A 19,296-nucleotide genomic window follows, 5' to 3' on the forward strand; every position below is an offset into this window, starting at 1 on the left:
AATTAGTTATTGAGCGAATAAATATTGATCAGTTGCACCATTACTCTGTACTACTATGTTAAGTTTCTCCTACTTTCTGGGACAAGATGGCTTTGATGAAAATCTATGCATGATAATGGAGGAAGTACCATGTAGAATCTTCATACATGTACATGATATTTTTTTTTCTTACATGAGGAAAATTAGGCCTTAAAAAATAGATTTGTCCGGGGACTGTGGTGGCAACATAGTGAGCTAACCTTCGGCTTTCAACACCCAAATTCCATATGGATGGCAATTTAGCTCCCATCTGCTCCACTTCCAATTTTGCTCCCTGCTAATGGTCTGCGAAAACCAGCAGGAGAGGGCCCAAGTTTCAGGCTTCTGCCACCCACATAGGAGACACGGAGGATGCTCTTAGCTTCTACTTGACTCAGCCTTGGCCATTGCAGCCAACTGGAAAGTGAACTAGCTGACAGGAAATCTCCCTCTCTCTGTCTCTGTAACCCTGCCCTTTAAATATATAAATAAATCTTTAAAAAATTTTTGTCCAAAGTCACACAGCCAGTAAATATTACAAATCAGGCTCTAAATAAATCTTTATAACATATGCATTTGTGAATGGTGGCATCTATTCACCAAAATTGTCTTAATGGCACCTTCTATATTTACACATCTTTTCTCTCATAACAAGTAACACTGTTGATGTACATTTAACATACTTGGGTTCAAATCAAGTGCTGAACCATATGTTAATGCTGTGACCTTATCAAAATGTTTAAGTCCTCTCAGTTTCCATTTCTCCAATTTTAAAACTTATGTCATTATTTTTTAAAGATTTATATATTTTTATTGCAATCTCAGATATACAGAGAGAAGGAGAGACAGAAAGATCTTCCGTCCACTGATTCACTCCCCAAGTGGCTGCAATGGCCAGAGCTGTGCTGATCCGAAGCCAGGAGCCAGGAGCTTCTTTAGGGGTTCCCAGGCGGGTACAGTGTGCCAAGGCTTTGAGCTGTCCTCCACTCCTTTCCCTGGCCACAAGCAGGGAGTTGGATGGGGAGCAGGGCCGCCAGGACACAAACCAGTGCCCATATGAGATCCCAGTGCGTGCAAGGAAAGGACTTTAGCAGCTAGGCTACCAGGCTAGGTGCTTAAAACTTATATTATTAAAACTGTCTTATGAAGTAGTTCTAAGGTCTATAAAATATAATAGACAAGAATGAAGGTACTTTGAGTGGGACATTGAGAATGGAGGATGTCATATTTATGTTTAATTGCTACACATGTATGTCAAAGATTTGTATTGACTGCCCTGAACCAAAATTCAAATAGTCCTGTGTGTGTATTTGTGTGTGTGTGTGTATACAAACACCCGCAATTTCAGAACTCTAAGTTCAATGAATCTAAAACTTGTTGCATAGTCATATAATATAGGTTGATTTGCTTTCCTGGCTTCCCATTTTGCCAAGTAATGAATATAAATTAATATTACTGTATATTAATACATATTAACATATTATAATGTGATTTAACTATATTGTACTTTCTTTTTTTAAAAAAAAAAAAGATTTATTATTATTGGAAAGCCGGATATACAGAGAGGAGGAGAGACAGGGAGGAAGATCTTCCATCCGATGTTTCACTCTCCAAGTGAGCCGCAAAGGGCCGGTGCTGCGCCGATCTGAAGCCGGGAACCTGGAACCTCTTGCAGGTCTCCCACGCGGGTGCAGGGTCCCAAAGCTTTGGGCCGTCCTCGACTGCTTTCCCAGGCCACAAGCAGGGAGTGGATGGGAAGTGGAGCTGCCGGGATTAGAACCGGCGCCCATATGGGATCCCGGGGCATTCAAGGCGAGGACTTTAACCACTAGGCCACGCCGCCGGGCCCAACTATATTGTACTTTCTATGCTTCAAAGCGCTGGCCAGCAAGAAAAGACTATTGTTGCCTTGTTTCTGCTCATAGTTTCAATTAACTGACGTTGGAGTGAAGATGCATGCTTGTAGCAGAAAAGTCTCCTCTAATTATTCAGCAACCCTTGCTTGTGGCTCCCTGTTAGTATGTCTGTGCTATTTGACCTGCTGCCATTTCAAATGTTAATTTTAGCACCCAGTTTTCTTTATTCACAGTTCTGGTGCCATAGTACAGCAGTAACTATGAGGCACAGCTTGAAACCTCTGTCATCTTTTTCCTTCTTCTAGTAAGTTTTTTTCTCATAAGGACAAGCTAAAATTGCTATTTATATTCAAGCAATGCCTTTATTATCAGTGTGCTGTGCATTTCATTAATTAGCTTCATGTCAGTTAATGTTCAAACACAGATAAACCAACAGAGAAATTGAGCGTTTAGGCAATTTTCTGAACAAGTATCACATTTGTAAATATTTAACATCAATATTTTTTTCCAGTTTCCAGGCAAAACTCACACTTTACTTACAATACACAAATACTATAATCAAGGTCAAAGAGGTTATATTCTTGTTTAAATCATGTAGATAATTGTTCCAGTTCTCCACTTCACTTTGCATGAAGCAACTAATTGAGTAAAATTTCCACTGAAAACTCAGTGGAAAAAATAGCAAAAATGACTGTTGAGTATCTTTAAGCCCGGACAAGTAGCTAATTGCCTGAAACCGCCAGTTGTTTGGTTATCCAGTCTCGGTATATTTAGATAAAGCCATGATGAAATGTAAAAATAATAATATTAGTAAATATCTGCTTAGCATGCATACTATAATGTTTAATCATTTATACTTACTGAGTTAGTAGTATATTAAAAGTTTTACTTTCCCAATTTCTCATTTTATCTCTTGATGTAAGTTTGTGTTAGAAGAATTTATGTCAGTACACAAAGGAGTTGGATCAGCTTAGCAGCTCATTTTATTTTAGCCTATTGTTACAAACATCTGCTCTGGATATGGAGGAAAAAAAATTAACAATAGGAAACTAAAAGCTAGAATAGTCCGATAAACCAGAAATGTGATGATTAACTAGAAATATTTCATCTACATCACTTTTATTTTTGCTAGAACACAGCCTAGGAAGTCAGGATAAACAAATGACAAATGTGTAGGCACACTGAAAACCAGAAAAAAAAGACCGCTGTTAAATATTTACAAATGTAAAAGAGGTCTGGGAAATCTTAATGTCTAAAAAATGACTGCTTAAAAACCCTCCTGAGGGCACATGCTATCAAAATTATAATGAGAAACAAAATGGATGTTTAGGAATGCAATTTTTCCCTTTGAACTAGCAAATGAACCTTATTTGGTAGACTTATATTACTTAAAAGGTTTTCAAAAATCTAATAGAGTCACTTTGCTGTATGGCCAGTTTATTCTAAAGTCATTTCATAAATGTAGCCTCTCGCCTTATTTCAAGACATTTCAAAGAGGAAAAATTCTTTTATCTATCTTTACTTATGAAATTGCTCTACGTTTTCAGTATTGTCGAGTGAGGAGAAATGTTACATAAAAAACACACTTGTGACTTAACCTACTATAATTAAAGCTGATCTCGAATGGAAATGTTGAACAGCTGTACGCCTCATATGATATCTCCACAACTATTTGAAGACGTATGGTTCAGTTAACCCTTCAGTTCTCTTAGGCTTCTTTTGCAAGGGCAATGTCCTTGAATTTTTCAAAGGAATCACTTTGGCTAATTTACACCCATCCTTCTCTAAATACTCAACATCTCACACAGGCCACAGATGCTTAAACTGAACACTATGCCCCATAAAATCTAAGACAGTCTATCCCAACACTACATCTCAGCTTCTTCACACTATAAACATGTGTATTAATAAGACAATGTGTAAATGGTGAACATTTTTGACCTATGACTCCACAAGCCCAACATAGGACCATCTTGTACTCATTTCTGTAATCTGGTCTTCCTCCATAAGTAAGCTTGCCTTTAATAGACTTTGTCTTGTTTATTTTTACTCACTTCAGCTTGTCAAAGTTGTTTGGAATCCCAATTTTATTGCACCTCCCCAATCTTTCTCAAACACAAAAGAAGAATTCACTGGATTTGTTTAAATTCCTTGGAGAATGTCTTAAACATGATACACCTATCTGGTAGGTATGCACACGGTCATAAACATGAATATGTTGAATATTTATCATTTTTCTTCTTGTTAGTCACAGCCTAGTAAAAGCCAAAGGCTTGTTTCTGTACATTCTTACCTGATCCTCAGTTCTGTCCTGATGTTCGAAGAATGGAAGGCAACAGTAGAGGCTTGAGTTAAAACTGGCCCTTCGGCCAGGTGCTCTACGATGCGTCCTTCTAAAACTCATTGTGTCACAAAGTGGGTCCTGTCTATGTGTATTCCCCTTGGAATACAGCCTGTAAAAAAAAAATAAAACAAAACATGTGACTGGGGTGAGACAGTGGTGGAGCTGGGAAACACACAAATTCAATACAGCAGAAAAGGGAGTGCACAACATGGGGAAAGAAGTTTCCAGAATAGGAGATCTTACCTTAATTCTTGCTCTATGGAGATGCAGGCAGAGTGATATGCTGACTGTAATATATTAAAAACAGACAAAATCTAGCAACTTTTTAGAACAATACTTTTTCTTAGACTAGAAAAAGGAAAGGCTTGGATGAGTGAAGAAGCGGTGACTGACATTCTAGCCACTGAGCTTTACATATCCTTCAGACATAGAAGGGGAAAATAGACTTAGTTATTCCTTCTTCCTCTATTTTTTCCTGGGATGTTTAACTTAGTCTTTATTACTTAAATTCCTAGCATTCCCATCTCAGAACTGTCTCAATCCCTCAGCAGTCCCTGGTGTAAATATATTCTTTCACCTCCAGTCCAGCACTTTTGGGCCACCAGCCAAGTGGCCGTGTCTACCAATTATTACATTGTCCCTAATTATATAGTGTTTAAATGCTACAAATATCAACATGAGTAATTAACTTGGATTGTGAACACAATTGACAGCATCTAGTATGTCATTAGCATTTAATATATAGTAAGACATAATACGTCGATATAGTAGAATATCAATGAAAATTTGTGGTAAAACTGTAAAAAAATAAATTATGTCAAAGTATTCAGTGTTCTGAGAGATTATTTAACAAGGAAATATTTGACAGTTCAGTTTCCAAAGGATAAATGTAGGCAAAGTTAATTTTCAGTTTAAAGCACTTGGATTTATGTGGTCTGAGGACAGCTAGCGTCTGACATGGAACTTTCTTTTTATGTGCTTTTCCTTTATATTCCACCCAATTCTAAAAATAATTTAAAGCATCTGACATTGAATTGAAAATGTGCTATCATTAATCATAGACTAGATTATCCACTTAATTACTTATTTTAATAGTATTTCGATATATTTGCACTATCCCCATTTCTGTTTAGATACACCTAAATAAATAAGTTGAACACATGATGATGAGGACAATTACAAAACATGTTGTAGAAAGGCCTCAATTCCAAATATAGAATTCAAATGGGAGAGGTGATAGAAATTTTTTTCTCCATCAAATTAATGTATCCCTATGATACTTCTTTTAAATTATCTTAAAGTATATAAAAAAAAATTAGAGCTCTCCCCTTTCATGGTAAATATTATTATGCTATGATCATGCCATTTTTCTTTTATTCTTCAAAAATACTCTTTTCTAAGAAAAAATATGCATTTTATTTATTTGAATGGAAGAGTTACAAAGACAGTGGGAGGCAGAGATAGAGAGGAAGAAAGAGGGGAGAGAGGGAGAGAGAGCTTTTGTTTGCTGGTTCATTCCCCAAACAGCCACAACACAATAGCCAGGGCCGGGCTAGACCAGTGCCAGGAGATTTCTCTGGATCCCTCACTTGGGTACATGAGACAAAATGCTTTTAGCCATATTTCACTAATTTCCCAGGCATGCTGGCAGGAAGCAGGATCAGAAGTGGACTTGAGCCAGCACCCATATGGAATATTGCAGGAAGTGGCTTCACCTATTATACCACATTGCTGACCAACCAAAGGTACCATTTGAATACATTTCTTCACCTGTTAGAATTAATGATAAGAATTACCAAAGTTATATGATTGTTAGTGATCCTGAGCTGAACTATAGGCATTGTGGTCAGCATGAATAAAATAGTGAGCACAGCACCCAATTCTAGAGACAAAAAGAGTTTAAGTTCAAAATAGAATGAAGGGAAGATTGGGGGGATTTGGGTGAGGTAACTTGCTAGCTTCTTTTTCTAAATTAGCTATTAAATTCTAAAGATTCCACAAAGTAGATATCACCATTCCCATCTTGCAGATACGAAAGATGAAATTAAAAGAACTTAAATTTGTACAGGTAATTGCTTGTATATTTCAAACAGGAATGGGAATCTGTGTGAGTTCAAAGGCTGTGCCCTCTCCACTACTCATCACCATGGAAAAGAGAGAATATAACCAAGAATGAGGTACAGAAACAGAGTGGGCACACTTTTCTTTCTCTGTTATTCTTTTTACTTTTTTCAAGATTTATTTATTTGTTTGAAAGCCAGAGTTACCAAAAGAGAGGGTTAGACAGAGAGAGAGATCATCAATGTTCTGGTTCACTTTGCAAATGACCATGACGACCAGAGCTGGGCCAGTCCCAGCTAGGGGCCAGGAGTTTCACCCAGGTCTACTACATAGAATTGGCCCATCTGCTGTTGATTGTCCAGACACATCTTCCCTGCTGCTTTAGTAGGGAGCTGGATCAAAAGTATAGCAGTCAGTATTCTAACTGGTATGCATACTAGGATGCTGGAACTAGAGGTTGCAACTTAACCCTACATGCCACTGCACTGTTCTGGTCTTCACGAGTCTTTTCCTCTGACCCCAAAGTAAAGCAAAAACAATATAGCTTCTCAATGAAGTTCCAACATGTATTTGCATACTTAAGCTGCTTCTAAATAAATTATGTTTATGAAAATCAAGGAATACTTTGCATTCAGGTATAAGGGTTGAAAACACGAATCCTAACGATTTAGAATTCTTAGCCTGAAACATGAAATGTTATTAACATTCCAAGCCCCCAAACTTAGCCTGCATGTTTGTAATTTAATCATTTTTGCTGCCATACAAGCTCTTGGGAGTATATTCCAAAAAATCAAATTAAAGAAAAAAATTGTCAGGGTAAATTACAAATGATTATACATGAGCTGACATAGCTGTAACATTAATATTCTACCATCAATGCACAATCAACTAAAGGTCTTTATTGGGTCTGTGTGTTGGTTGGTGGGTTGGATGGATATGGTGAGTAACTGGAAGACTTTACAACCAGAGCATGTATGTAATAATAATCAAATATTTCAGCCTTTAGCAACTTCTTGTAGGCATTGGTCTACTCAACCTTGAAAACACTGTTATCTAATCCTACTGTTTCCCCTACCCTAGATTTCACCTTATTTCCCTTTACTTTTATGGTAAACTTATATATGATCTGCAAAAGATGCCCCCTCTATGTAATCTCTCTCTCTCTCTCTTTCTCTCTCTCTCTCGTTCTAATTCTGCTCTATCTCACTAGAGTAATGACCTTCTCATAGTCTAACAAGGATCTATCTCCTTGTAAATTTAAAATGTTATTTCATAAATAAAAGCAATGGAAAAAGAGAAAGAACCGGAGGGTTGAAGGAAAAGAAGGGAAGGGAAGGAGGGCAGAAATATCATTATATTCTTAGAATTGAATCAACAGGTGAGGGATCTCTCTCTCTCTCTCTCTCTCTCTCTCTCTCTCTCTCTCTCTCTCTCCATTCTTCTCTCTGTTGCTCTGTATTTCAAAAATAAATAAACACAATCTTAAAAGAATACACATGCTCTCGTGCTCTATTTACTTCATGTTGTCCATCGCCTTCTTTCTTTGACCTACAAAATACTGCCAGTGTTTTCTTCTCTTTTTCCACAGATGGTTTCTTTATTTACTTTACTGGTTATTCTTACTACAAACTCCTTTTTCTACATCTAGTTTTTACTGCATCTTTTCTTTTTCCACTCTTTTACCTTAAAATTTTCATTCATTCTATGGCTTTTATGATACATGTGTTGACAACAGAAAAAAATCAATCTTTTAGGCTACTTCCAGTTTCATACTTCCCACTGAATATGTTTACATGGCTACTAATTATTACTATGGATTTCTCAAATCTAAAACAGAACTCATCATATTTTACTAATAAATGCCTCATTCCTAATTTGCCCCTCCCCCCAATAGTAACACTCTAATTCATGGACTCATCTCTATCTTTCACTCATTATACCAAGTCAGTAAAGAAGTCTTATCAAATTCTTCTCTTGAGGGCCAGCACCATGGTGTAGCATGCTAAGCCTCTGATTGCAGCACTAGCATAACCTATGGACACTGGTTCAAGTCCCACTGCTCCACTTCCTTTCCAGCTCCCTGCTAATGGCCTGGGAAAGTAGGGCTCCTATACCAGTCTGGGAGAACTGGATGAAGCTCCTGACTCCTGGCTTTGAACAGGCCATATGGGGAGTGAACCAGTGGACGGTACACTTGTCTGTCTTTCATGTCTCTGTAACTCTCCCTTTCAAGTAAAAACAACAAATAAATCTTCTTTAAAAACTCTTCCCTTATCACTGTTCTTATTCCTCTAAGTCAGTTGAACACATCTTTTCTAACCAGAACAACAGCAACATACAAAGTGACCACCCAACAGTGCTTTGTCCCATTAAGTCTAAATTACACATTTTTCCTTACTTGCTCTATCATCTCAGATTTGTGCATTTTTAAAAAAGATTTATTTATTTTTATTGCAAAGTCAGATATACAGAGAGGAGGAAAGACAGAGAGAAAGATCTTCCATCCGACGATTCACTTCCCAAGTGAGCGCAACGGCCAGTGCTGTGCCGATTCGGAGTCAAGAGCCAGAAACCAGGAAGTTCCTCCAGGTCTCCCACACGGGTGCAGGGTCCCAAGGCTTTGGGCCGTCCTCAACTGATTTCCCAGGCCTCAAGCAGGGAGCTGGATGGGAAGTGGGGCTGCCGGGATTAGAACCGACGCCCATATGGGAACCCAGCACGTTCAGGGAGAGGATTTTAGCTGCTAGGCCATCGTGCAGGGCCCAGATTTGTGCATTTTGATGACATTTCTCTGATGTATCCTTCCAAATAAATTCTTAGTTTCAGAGATACAGCATTTTAGAATTAACGTCTGTCCCCTGCTAGGACTTGATTTCCATCTTTGCACCTTTGAAAAAACTGTATAGAGTGTCCAGCTTACTAAAGGGTTCTTATATTTCAAAATAAAAATATCACTTCACTGCCTATCTCCTTGCTTGGACTACAACTCCCTCAGAAATCCAGTCAAAAGAAAAGTAGAAAAATAGACTGCCCCTGTCTCAACTTCTATATACAGCTTAGATTCCGTTATCAACAGCCTCAATTATCCTCTTGCCAATTCCCTCACTTTTACTATTTATTGTCCTTGCATAGCACCTGTACAATAATATCCAAACCCAGTGGATAAAATAAATCCAAAATATCTCTGACTGTATTACATTGAACTTTCATATGTTGTTGGAGTACATTACAGGTTGATTAAATACAAATTCTTGGTCTCTAGACTTTTCTTTTTTCAGTGCTACACAATGACCTCTCTATCTTCTCATTACAATAGCTATTCTACTCTACTGTTCTTCTCTACTGTTGTGTCACAAACACCCCTCTGCCTCATAGTTTCCTCAGTCTCACTCTCTACTCTGCAGAGCAATTAAAAACTGTCACATTGGAACTCCTCAAAATTTCTACTATGCCACCTATAAATACACCTACTCAGTACTCAGTCTCTCCTCCTTCCCTCCTGCATCAGTAGAAAAGGTTACTCATCTCTCATTTCTGATCTAAGGCTAAGACTAACACAGGGTATGTCAATAAGTTCTTTGGAAAAAAATGGAATTATGAAGTCAGCATTTTGTCTAGTGGTTAGATACCCACTGAGACCCTTTATTGCCTGGGCTTTAGACTCAATTTTGCTGCTGATTCCAACTTCCTGTTAATATGCACCATGGAGAACAGAAGGTGTTGATTTAAGTATTTGGACTCCTGCTACTCACATGAAAGAACTGACTGGATTTCTTGGCTTCTGGCTTAGGCAGGCTCAGACCTAACAGCTGTGGGTATCTAGGGTCTGAGCCACGAAGTGGGAACTCTGTATCTCTGTATGCTTGTCTTTCTCTGTCTCTCAAATAATTTTTTAAAAATTAAATAGAGTTAAGGGATAAAGTTATTTTGGTGCAAGAATTATGAAATTCAGAGCCAGCTCTGTGGCACAGTGGGCTAAGCCACTGCTTAGAATGCCAACATCCTGTATCAGAACACTGGTTCAAATACCAGCTGTTCTATTTCTTAGCCAACTGCTTGTTTATGTACCTAGGAAAGCAGAAGATGATGGTCCAACTACTTGGGTCCTTGTCATTCATGCAAGAGATCAGGTGCAGTTTTGGTCTCATGGCTTTGGCCTGGCTCAATCCCAGCAGTTATGACCATTATAAAGTCAGAGAACTAGGACAATATTCTGATGCTTGCATAAGTGGAGCAGCCAGGACTCAAACCAGTGCTCGTATGAAATGCCAGTGTCTCACACAGCGTCTTAACCAGTTGTGTCACAATGCCAGTCTTGCTAAGTGTCATTTTAACCGCTGTGTAAAGTGCCTCCCTACATATGGTCTTTATCCTACGGCTTCCTGATGTCCTAGGCTCACCAGCACTCCATTGAGTCTCCCATCCCAAGTACTCTTCTCTCATTCTGTCCCTTTCTCTGTTCCTATCTCTTTTATCTTTAACTGTTTCTGCTTTACTAGTTTTTTCCAATGACATGGAAACATGCTTAAGTTTTTGTATCAAAAATGTTACCCTGGCTTCCACTGATCAGATGCTTCCTCTACCAACTATGCCGTTGTTTGCTTCTACATAACAGTCATAATTAAAGAGTTGTCTACACTCGTTGTTTAAAAATCCATTCCTGTTATTCACACTTCAATTTACTATACTGTTGTCTTCCTCTCCTGAAATACTGAAATTACCAAATTAAATAATGATTAACTTTTTGCTATATCCAGTGTTACATTGCTATCTCACTCTTACTGAAATACCTATTCTCGTTTTTGTTTCAAAGAAACTAACCTGCTTTTCTTTCAAGCTAGGTAGCTAACACATTTCTAGCTTTTTTTGGGAGGACTGCTACTTGCTCCAGAAATCCTTTAGGTAATGAATATTTGACATAGGGATTAAGATGCCAATGGGAACATCCACATTCCATATCAGAATGCCAAATGTATGTCAGTGGGACACTTTCCATGACCTCTTAGAGTGTGGGTCGAGCCAGGTTCGGTCAAGACAAAAGCAGTACACAACATGGAATGCCAAGGTGAGGTTGCCTGTGCCAGATGTGACCGCAGCACCCAACCAGCACACGCGAGAACCAGGAGGGGAGGGGACAGAGCCGGCAGGGGAATAAGGGATGGCTCCCTTGCTGGGCAGCTACTCCCACTGGAGAGCGTGAGCTGGGATGGGTGTAGACCAGACTAAGCAGGGCTACAGCATCTGTGTGCCTCATGTAGACCAGATCAGGGAAGAGCCAGGATGGGCGGACTATTCCTACTGGTGCAATCTACAATTAGAGTGGGTGAGGGTTGTTTGGGCTTAGCCACAGCATCAGCTGTCAGAAGCTGGCACTGGGGTCTAATTCTGTCAAGTTAAACCACAGAACCACCTGGGGAGTCCATAATCTGGGAGTGGGAGTGGCCTGGGAGGGAAATAGTGGGCTCCTCCCTCTTGGGTTACCACCCCCCAAGGGAGGGCATGAAAACTTTGACAGGGACTGGGGTGGCTAGACAGAGACACCCAACAACATCTGTGAAGGCTGGATAGTTGAGCTGGTTAGATGGAACAAGGTTTTAACACCCATTGACATGTATGAGAGCAGAAGGGAATGTGGGAGAGACTGGACTAGTCTGCCACACAGACTGGCAAACCAGGGTAGGGGGCGGGCCTGATGGGGTTATTGTCTCCCACTGGTTTGTGTGGGGGCCGAGTGTGTGCTGGGCAGAATCAGACTGGACTGCAAACACCCATTGGTTCCAGTGGAAGACCAATGGAGGCAGGACCGGCCCAGCAACTGCAACTACCAGCTGATCGGGGCGATGGACTGTGCCAGGCCCTGTGCTTGCTAGTGCATACAGGAATCTGGTCTGAGAACACCTCAAAGTTTCTTTGGGGATCCCCCCCAATCGAGCTTTCAGACTCAGAAAGCTAACCATCAAAAAACAGAAGACGGAACAAGTCAATCAGCCACCTCAGCTATATGTTGGCAATGAAAATACTGGGCAAATAGAGATGCTATGATGGACTATGTCAATCAGTGGATTCTCCAACGACCGCATCGTGCTTGGAGTGGTGAGAGTGGCAGCGATTCGGAACTGTTGAATTATCGGAGCCACTTGGGCAGGACCCTCGGAGCATGCCCCACATCTGGGACCTGGGGTGGGTGGGAGACTGTGTGGGGCTTCTCCCTTGAAATTTCCTTTTACATCAGATATATAAAGGAAACAATACGGAACTAATTGTCTTGCCCATCTTCCTGTAGTGCTTGAACCTTTTTACCCTAATTACGTCAAGGTTGTCAAAAATAATAAATAAATAAATAAAATAGTCTCTAATGTGAATATGATTATTGTAAAATATCTTCAGATCAAAAGTTATTATGAATATTATGACAAAACCTTGTCTATTTTGAATATTCTTCACTGTCATCCCTCAAGAATTCGAGACTGCACAGCCTCTCTCACACAGTTCTCATTCTCATGAGTTTCTTTTGTTTTCAACCTACCACCAATAATCTTGCCTGTGGCTAACCAACATCTGTCCTGCTTTAAAAATTAAGGGCTTTTTTTTTTCTCCCTGCAAACTCTGTCATGATCATAGAAGACAAGTGATCAGTGTCTCCCTCTTCTCAATATAAACTTTCATTTCCAAACCTCCTTCATTTTCTTGGAGACAGCAATTACATTATCCCTTACTCTTTTCTTCTTCAGACAGAATAGCCTTAATTGTGTTAAGGCCTAGTCTCCATCTTGTTGATTATTTGAGTCAGTTTTCAGGAGAGTCCCTCTAGTTTTCCCAAGTCTTAAATGATATAGAATGCTATTTCCAAAAAGCAAATTAGCTCTAAAAAAGCCATAATAATAAAAAAAGAGATCCAGCTTAGGAAATGAGAGTCTGCTTTTTAACAAAGGCACCTGGGTTGTTTTTGTCTTTTCCAGTCTTCTATTCATGACCACACAGAGGCAATCTCTTTTTTGCTTTGTTTTTCTCCTTGTTAACTCACGCCTGAAAATGAGGGTATCCAGGGGTTTAAAAACACTAATGAGTGACTCATGATATACAGTTTCCAGCTCTTTATCAGTGTCACTCTCCTTTTTCACAGTCAGATTGCACGCAAAGGTAACATTCTAATGATTAGTAATAAGGAATTTCTTCAAGCCAATTGATTTCCTGCTGATTCACGCTACTGGGTAAGTTGGATAATTTTTTTTTCCCTCAACTTTCATAGCCACTCACATCATAAAGACAAAACATTTTCTCATCATTCCACACACTCTTGACTTCTCATGAAGAAATCCGTTAACCAATCTTAAAGTTTGACAATGATTTCAATTAACTGGCATCATCCCCCGTTCTCTCTCAAGACTTTTCTCCTGAGTTTTATTGTCAATGTCCACAGGAGCGTGCAATATCCTGGCCTCCTGTGAGCCAGGCTCGGAATATCTATCTTCTCTGTCTGTGACCCTGAAAGGGAAAGGACCAGAAAGTCAGAGGAGGCAGCCTGTGGCTATTAAATGTCATATTTCACTGCTATGACCATCCTCTGCTAAACAAAGGTGGGAGAAAATAGATGTCATACACGACAAGACAGTGCACTCAAACTAGTCTTGTAGACTCAACTAAGCTGTAATTTTCAGACTTGTACTTATTAAGTCTTCTTTATCTTCCTCTTGTCTTCCAGCCCCTGCCCATGATGCTTCAATCCCCATTGTCTTTATATTATCTCCCCAACTGTCCAGGTTTTCCACCTAATTTCATTTAGCTGCAAGAACCATCTGTGCTCTGGACCTTTCTCCACTTATTTCTTATCCATATGTATTTTTTTTATTCTTACGTTTCTGCTAGGTGATTGAAACAGATCTAAAAATAAATCATGTTAAGCTACTAATTGGATGATGCAGACCTCATGAGCTTATACTTTGGGGTAGTAAAGAAGGACCGCAGTAAGCGCCTTCAGCTTTGTGACACTTTCAGACACTATGGAAGATTGTGAGAGAGAGATCTGTAGCCTTCTCCAATACCCCTTATATCACAGCCCACAGACAGCAGCGAGAAGCTCTTGAGCTTCTCTTACAGATTGATAGCAACCACAGTCTCATTTTTCTCTCCTTTTCATTCCTATCAAATCCTATCCTGGGTCCAATACAGTCAATGACAGAAAAGGATAGCATAGTTTATCAAATATTACCCGGGGACATCTCCTCCCTTTCTTCCCCTCACTAATGTTATTCTCTCTGTTTGGCAAGAGCTTAAGTGCCTGCAGATAGAGGCCAGTGTTATTAATTATGTATATATACTCAAGAGCCTCTACAATAGGCTCCTTTTATATAAACTGAAAGAATAACTAACCCAGTAAAAGAATCATGTTGGTTAGCACTTAGGGGCAAATATGTACCCTGGATTCAGTGCCCCTTTCAATTCCATGGTCCTGACAATACCCAATTAGTGTTTGTGCATTGCAAGGGAAGGCCAAATGGTTTGTGCGTCGTCGGTCCTCCCTACAGGCCTCGCAAAGATTCACTCACCACTACATCAGCTGCATCATTAGACTGCACTCTGCAACTTGCAGGCATGCTAGGCATAGCACTTTAAATGCTAATACCATGGGTAAATCCAACTCACTTGAGAAAGGCTCATATGCTCAATTGAAAGCACTAAAGTTCAGAGTGTGCTTAATTATTTCCCATAAACACAGTTCTGAAAGCGTCCTTTATTTATTACAAGTGGGGCAAATCCATCTTCTCCCTGCTGTTATTAACTCAGATAATGTATGGAAAAGTTTAATATAAATATATTATTTTTATTACCTCACCTCAGACTTTTCTACATTAAAATTCAGTTTATATAGCATCAGTCATAGAAATTCTAAAATGAGAAGTCATACAAATCACCTAAACAGGGTTTTTGAAGGAAAAATATTTGGTAGCATTAAGCACAACAATTTCTCCTTAGTGATGAGGAAAATGGGCTTATTTTACAGACTGTCACACATTGTTTTTGAAATTACTACTGTTTTTACACTTGCCATGAATCACTATTAGCTCTTCATCTCCATTTCTGTCTCTAGGTTTCGTTTCACCCTCATGCGCACACCTACATATTCATTCCCAAGCCACACTGTCAGAGTAAATGGAGCTGCTGTGACCAATGTCTCCTGTTTGAGACGTTTGTTGTTTGTTTTGTTGGTTTGGTTTGGTTTTTTGAGTTGTCAGAGTTCAGCTAAAGGTGCTAGAACCCATCTGCTTCATTACTGAGCGAGCATTGCAACAAAATGTAGTAAGTGATCACACGAAATCAGTCAATGTATCACTTCTTTTCAGGAAGGTGAACAAATAAGCCAGAGAGATTATGAAGCATGTTTCCCTGGGATTTTACCTTACGTTTGTACTTAAATGAAGATCTTCTTAAAAGCCTGTTATCATTTTTTTTTTACCTGAGATCTGGAGTGCATTTTGCTAGAGCAGTTTTTAGCACCCAGAGAAAAAGAATGGTAAATTGCTGCAGTAAATACGAAAATGCTAATACACACATGAATAATGTTTTTCTCCTCTGAACAATATATAGTAACTCATACTATGTGGAATCATTTACTGAGGCATGTACTGATTTAAATCCAAAATCCTTTTAAATTAATAACCCATCCAATATTTCCGAGGAAGATTATGACCATGAAGGCAAATGTTTTTGTCGCCCTTGAAGAAATATTCCCCAAGCTGCTGAAATCTCTTATTAGGTTTGCATTCAAAATTAGAAATGTGGTATAAACTCCAATTTGAAAAACACTTTACAAAGCATCAAAATTGCCTGTCCCAATTTTTTTTTATCCCAATAAGCTCCACGCGACCATTACTGTATCAGAAGAGCTTCTCTGGGTAATGAATGGATGGGATTCAAGCTTTCATTTCAATTGGAGGCTTTGGGTATCCAGCTTGGCATAAACTGTTGTGGTTTTTAGAAGGAACAGTTGTTTTGGAGGTAGATACAATATTTAATTGGCTGTTAGATTTTATTTATCATTTTCATGACTCTAGTCCTCAGGCTAATTTAAAGAGTGGCTTCTGAAGTGAGAAGCAGATAGGCCCCAGGGCAAAAATACTAGATTGAATGTAGGGACATTGAGTTCTTTCACAACGTTTAACCTCCTATTTCCTTTCCTCTGTGCAGTAACAGAAAAATGAAATCACTTACGAGCACTGTGATGCTACTTCACACCCCATAAAACTGGCCAAACAAGAATTAGGTCTTTTTTTTTTTTAAGTTCAATCTGCATTACGTGATCAATAAATACCTGTTGACAAGAGTATCAATTTTCAAAGGAAATCACAAACTCACACAACCATCTTGTCCCTCTGGCTTTGTCTTCTCACGTTACAAATGGAATCTACCCCCCAGAGCTATAGCAAAAAAATCAAATGGGTCATATTTGCAAAGCAGTAATAACAAAAGGACTGGAGGATAAAACAGTCCAGGAACCCAAATCCCTTGTTTATAAAATGTGCCTGAAAGCTCAGTTTACTGTAACCAGATATGAAGGTAGAGAGGAAGATAAAGCAGTTCATTATTCATCACTTAAGGCAGTCATTAAATGGGACACATTTTCATTAACAGTAGGTTGAATCATTGGAAAATATGAGCTACTCCATCCATATTCAGTGTTCATTCTGCTCGGCTCTGCTAAGTGAATACTGCGGGGGTGGGTAGAATGGAGTTAAATAAGATTATAATTGAGAGTTTCTTTTTCTGTGAGAACCAATCAAGAACTCAGAACTGTAGACATAATTAGGTCTTGATCGGTGTTTTAGCAGTATGAAGTTTTAAGTTAAGCCCAGAGTTCAGATGTTTTAAAAACTTCTCTTATCTAATAATGTACAAACCATGTTGCCCCCATGACATACCAACTATCACTCCTTTCATCCATTCCATTCCTTGTCCCTTTATGTTCACCTCTTCTCACTCCCATCATTTTTTTCCATTTCAATGTTTTCTCATTCAAACACCTTTGCAATCTGCACTGTACAGTTTATATTTTGACATCATTAGGGCATATCATTTCCCTTTTGTATTCTCTTTCAAACATTGTTTTTCCTTCCTTTCAGGAAAAAAAAATGGGTGTAGGGAAAGTATTTAGGAAGCCAACAACATTTTATTTCTCTCTATACATACTTTTGCTATGTACCGTAACTCTCTTTTTTATTTTTAGAACCTTCATTACTTAACTTTACGCTCTCTGCAACATTTCATTCTGTCTCCTATCATATTTCCCTCCAGTACTGTAACCTTGCCATTATTTTAATCCATTTTATCATCTGAGATTTCAAAGTACAATGATTTGTCCCTCAGGAGTTTGACTCATTTGCTGACATAGTTGATCTAGGCAAACTGCTTTGGTTGAAAAAAAGAACTAATTTACAATAAGAAAGCAAAGACAATCTATTCCCAGATGTTTTAACAGCACTATTTCCAAGTTAAGTTTTGACTGAGCTCCAGGTTAGGAAAAGAGCGATTATGATTTCTGGTGATATTAGTCATCTTTACAAGGGGTAAGAGGACTATCCTCCTGGTGTCATCAGTCATCAGCTCTTATGGAGAACAGTAGCTGAAATAGAGTAGAATGAGTCAATGGGCTCTTTTTCAATTCCCCTGTGTTTTTCCTCTCATAGTTGGATTCTTAGTCATTAATATACTAATGGTAACAATCTTCCAAAATATGACATCTTGTAGTTCAAGTTGTCCTGTACAGTGAGATCATGATCTACTATGAAATCTCAAAAATGTGCCTAGGTGGTTTCTAAGCCATGTAGATAAGGATTGAAGTATTCACATGTAGATCCATTTCTGAAACATAAACTTGTCTCTAAGCTTTACAGATTTCAGTGAAGGGAGATGGGCAAATAAGAGTCTGGCTCGGAGGGAACAGCTCCTTTAACTTAGCAACTTACACTTTTCTGTATTCCTACAATGATAATAAAACTTCAGTCAAATACCAGTGACTTTTCATCACAGACTGGTTATCATTTTATTCTTTTTTAAGATGATTTAGGGGTATGGCATTGTGGTGTTGGGGATAAATCCACTGCTGTCATCCCATGTGGGCACCCAATCATGCCCCAGCTGCTTCACTTCCAATTCAGCTCACTGCTAATCCCCTGAAAAAGCAGCAGAAGATGACACAAGAGTTGGGGTTGCTACTACTTCCGTGGGGAGTAGCATGAGAGGGATGCTCCTAGCTTCTGGTATGGCCAGTTGCAGCCATCTGGAGAGTGAACCAGCAGATGGAAGATCTCTCTGTGTGTCTCTCCCTCTTAGAATTCTTCTGAAGATAACTAACTGTTGTTTTGAAAACAAGATTACTTTAGGTAAGAGTGGCATTTAGCATAGTAGTTAAGATGCCTATGTCCCACGTATTAGTACCTAGACTTGATTGCTAGCCATGACTCCCGATCACAACTTTAGGAACCCGGGGAGGCAGCAGTGATGTCTCCAAAGGTCGGACTCCTGCCATCTGTGTGAAAGACCTTGGCTGTGCTTCTGATTCCAAGCTTCAGTCCTGCCCTAGCCATGGCCACAGTGGGCATGTGGTTAGTGATCTGACAAATCTGTTTTCTTCCATTTAGTTTTCTCTTCCTCTCTCTCTCTTTTTTGTTTCTTTTTCTCTCTCCTCTATCTCTCTCATAAATAATTTTTAAAAAGCTGATTTGACAATCTCAGCAAAGCGAAAATCAAATTAATATATAGAGGGCCCAGCATGGTAGTCTAGTGGCTAAAGTCTTTCTCTTGCATGCACCAGGATTCCATATGGGCAACAATTCTAATCCTGGTGGCCGCTCTACTTCCCATCCAGCTCCCTGCTTGTGGTCTGCGAAGGCAGTCAAGAATGGCCCAAAGCCTTGGGACCCTGCACCGCTGTGGGAGAATCGGAAGAGGCTCCGGGCTCCATGCTTCAGATTGCTCAGCTCAGATGATTGTGGCCACTTGGGGGGTGAATCAGAAGACAGG

General features: G+C 39.2%; 1 long non-coding RNA gene across 1 annotated transcript in view; it reads right to left on the reverse strand.

The window, feature by feature from the left end:
- LOC131478519 (uncharacterized) overlaps positions 1-19,296 on the reverse strand; it is a 57,224-nt gene that overhangs the window by 22,601 nt on the left and 15,327 nt on the right. The window contains exon 2 of the long non-coding RNA XR_009244524.1: positions 4,168-4,327. This is a non-coding gene — a long non-coding RNA (uncharacterized LOC131478519). The remainder of the gene's footprint in view (positions 1-4,167; positions 4,328-19,296) is intronic.

This window comes from Ochotona princeps, chromosome X, assembly GCF_030435755.1.
Source record: "Ochotona princeps isolate mOchPri1 chromosome X, mOchPri1.hap1, whole genome shotgun sequence".
NCBI lineage: Eukaryota > Metazoa > Chordata > Mammalia > Lagomorpha > Ochotonidae > Ochotona > Ochotona princeps.